At 34.4% G+C, this 3887-nt stretch overlaps 1 long non-coding RNA gene across 1 annotated transcript; it reads left to right on the forward strand.

Annotated features, from left to right (window-relative positions):
• The first annotated feature begins 2462 nt into the window (after nucleotides 1-2462).
• Nucleotides 2463-3222, forward strand: LOC129243110 (uncharacterized). Its single transcript, XR_008582241.1, has 2 exons — nucleotides 2463-2647; nucleotides 2932-3222. It is a non-coding gene; the product is annotated as an uncharacterized LOC129243110 (long non-coding RNA).
• The last annotated feature ends 665 nt before the right edge of the window (nucleotides 3223-3887 follow it).

The following is a 3887-nucleotide window of genomic DNA, read 5'->3' on the forward strand; positions in this document are numbered from 1 at the left end:
CAGGATAAATCCTTGACAACCCGTCTTTTATTTGCTTCATAACTGCGTATAACCCCTTAACATACAGATATTTTCACTGATCCAATTGGGTTGGTAAAATGGACAAAGTATGGCACTAACCGCGTATATACCCCAAATAACGGTAAATTTCGAAATTTAAGAAACGCGACATTTCAATTATTTGAAAATCAAATTTGCGGGATGATATCAGAGAAAGAAACACACCTATTTGAATTGTTTCGAAAAAACCTTGTCCTAGCGTACTTTTAGGTAAGTTTGTATGTTTACGAATTTGAATATGATTTTTATCAAACTCTACCGAACTTTGTACGCACAAAGAATTTTATTTTCAAAAGGCATGATATTGAAATAAATGATATAAGTATTTGTGTATATGACAACATCCAAATTTGATCTCTATAACTTTATATGAAATATTTAGAAGGCTGGCAAGGCACTTTAAATAAAATATGGAGTCTTACTATCAAATAAAAGATGATAACCCTCTATGGCATATGAATCGTGCTGAAGAAATCTAACAAAAAACATGCGTCGTTTATATATATTAAATCTCAGCTCCATCCGAACCTTAATTAATTTATGTTCGGATATTTTTATAATTTTGCAATTTTTTACTTTCAGTTATTCAATCTGATGGTAAACAACTAAGCAAAAAACCCACAATGGGAGATAACGAAAGTATCCTATGACCTCAGCCTATCCAAATTTGCAAAAAACAAAACTCCATCACCCGAAGCATTCCTCTCTATATTCCAAGACATGCTATGAAGCTGGCAATTGGACTCAAAATCTGATAACGTATCAGCCAGCTTTACAGTGGTTGACACAAACGGAGACACCCTACGGGTGCAAACTTTGCCGGATTGTGCATCTGATTTTACTGCAGAAGCAGTCGCCGTTTGTCATGCTATAAACATGCCCTTGAAAATGACCGTAAAATTCTCATATGCACCGACAGCAAATCAGTTCTCAAAGCACTTCTTAACTCTCTATTCAATTCATCCACCATTAGCAGAATAAACGATCCGCTCATTGGCATGGAGGCTACCTTTCGCTTACTTTGGATACCAGTCCATAGGAATTCACGGGAACGAGATGGCAGGTATGGTATTATGCATTTAAACTACAAGGAAACTTCCATAAAAAATGGTTGAAAAAATGGTGTATATAAGCAAACGAAAGCAAATCTATGCAAACAACGCTCACCCTGCGCAACGCATCTTGCCCTCCTGTGACTTTAAACAAGACGCATATTCCACAAACAGATAATGCTAAATACTTAGGCATTCTGCTACACAGGCGTCTTACATGGCGATCGCACATATAATATTTTTAAAGCGGAAGCAAGTCGGACTTAAACTACGCTCATTGTATTGGCTACTTGTGCAAAATCGGTGTTGTCACTAAACAATAAAGTGCTTATATACCAGGCAATACTCAAACCAATATGAACCTACGGAGTTCAGCTTTAAAATAGAACTTGGAACTCCTGTAGATATTTCAGTCTAAGGTGCTGCGCATGTGTGCCAATGCGCTATTTTGTCAAAAAAATGTATTTTGCTTATTCCTTCGATTAGTTACTTTTTGAATTTCAGAGGACCCAGTTCAGAAATATTGTGGTCACCGCAAAACATCTTTTTTGAGTAGGTGAAACCTCTACTTTCTAAAAGAGACAAAATGCCTAACTTGATTATCAATCGAGTTGTATCAAGGGTCGCAACGGGTATGGCTTGAGTTACTGCGCTTTAGTGTGCTTCGAAAAGGCGCGCGTTTGCCTAAATTTAATGATGTTAACTTGACTTTTAAACCACTGTGCGAAGAGTTATGCACAGAATGACAAGCCATTCGGTAAATTTTTAGTTTCAGCATCGAATCTCCTTACGAATATCTATGAGCAAATACCTACTGAACATTATTGTAGCTCTGTTTTATTCTGTGTTCTCTACTCAGATATAACAAATGCAGAGGAAATTATTTTCATCAAAAACAACAACAATCGGTGGAGAACAATACGAGCAAGAGTAGAAAACGCACAAGAAACTTCTTTCAGTACGCTGAACCCTAATAATAAAAAAGTCACTTGAGCAAACATTTGTAAGCTATGTGCCTCCCTTGTACCGTAACGCTGCGTAACGAATATAAGAAGTTGAAATAACAATAAGGAAATCGAAGAGCATACAAGCAACGAATGAGGCAAGTTAGTGTGTAGGTAAGTAACAAATTCATGCAGGTGGTCACAACAGTACACTCTGTTCGCTCCCTCTTGCTCAGAATGATGTTTTCTGCGTGTAAATATCTGACAGTGAAATCTATAGAGCGCTCGATGTACTACTACCTTTAACTCCAGCCGAAGAAGTTGGTAGCCAAACTCGGCGCCAATTACTGATAAAAATATGCAAACCTCAATATGGATATGTATGTATGTGAGTAAATGAGAAAATTACGATATCTACGTTTTCCGTATTGAATGGGTAAACCTGGAACATAGAAATGGAAAATTTTCAGTCATTTCCCCAGTTTCATTCGAAACGGTAATGAGGCTATTAAACATTTTTTTATGCCAAGTGATGACTTTGTATTTGTTAATAATGGTGCCACTAATATGGCAATAAGACGAACATAAATAGTTGAGTACATAGTTAATAAGCAAACATACGTTTATGACGAAATAGAAGTAGTAATGATGTAATGTTTATTTATATTATTTTACTGACCCGAAACTCCTGGTTGATTGCGGTTGCGGACCAGAGATATTAAGTTTAAGGTGTTAGAACAGCTTAACGTTTGAAACTTAATTCCGCTTCAAGTTATGATGAATTATAATTATCTATTTATCGGAAACACCTTAAAATATTTCTAAAAATGTTTACTTTAAAATAAAACAAAAAATCGATTTCTTGAATGTTTCAGGGTGTCGTTACAGCTTAAAAAAAATGCAAAAGCAGTTGTTCCTCAGCAGACCGTAACCGCTGTCTAATATAAAAGGTTCTCAGGTGGATCCGAACTTAATTATTATAAATAAGGCATATGTTACTTCAACTTCTTTACCACCAGCTGTAATTTTAATTTTCATTTTGGTTTTATTGTTAATCCTTTTATCTATTTAATTATGTAAACTATTCTTAAGGTCAATCATCGTAAAAATAACCTATGGTTGTATGTTTGACTTAATACTAAATAAATGAATAAATATGCAATGAGGACAGTTTGATGAAGAAATCTCGATTTATCACACTTTTACAGTAACCATTAATTGTAATTTGGAATTGGTATTGATTGTAGAATTATTTTACCAATTTTCAACACAAAATAAAGATTTTTCATTATGGCACATACATCCTTTGTTTCAATATTTAGAATTCCCCAAAATTGAGAGTATCACGTTTGATTAAATTTAAAGTAATTATCTAGTCTACGGGTGGGTGCTAAAATTTTTCAAAAATTGTTAATAATAGTAGAAATTTCCATTTCTAAGTTTTTAATAAAAAAAAGCCCATAAATGTGGTATTTTGTCACTAGTTCTTTATTCAATAATGCACCAAATTGTCATATTACTTAACTTGCATACAAATTGCAATGGTTTATTTCCAACAAGACATTTTGCTGAAAATTTTTAGTTATTTCAATAACCAAAAAGTAACCAATTTTGGCAGATAGCAAGATAAGCAAGATAATTACCAAATTTAAGGCAGCTCCAACATAAACCAGCTTTTTTCGAGATTACATAGAGCCTACTTTTGCACATAAAGTGTTACTTAAAATTACAACTCTGCCGCTCACGAACGATGCACAAAACAAAAAAAAAAAAAAACGGACGCTGCGAGCGCTGTCAAATATTTGTTGTCATCATCTGACACACCGAAACG

This window comes from Anastrepha obliqua, chromosome 3 (genome assembly GCF_027943255.1).
Source record: "Anastrepha obliqua isolate idAnaObli1 chromosome 3, idAnaObli1_1.0, whole genome shotgun sequence".
NCBI lineage: Eukaryota > Metazoa > Arthropoda > Insecta > Diptera > Tephritidae > Anastrepha > Anastrepha obliqua.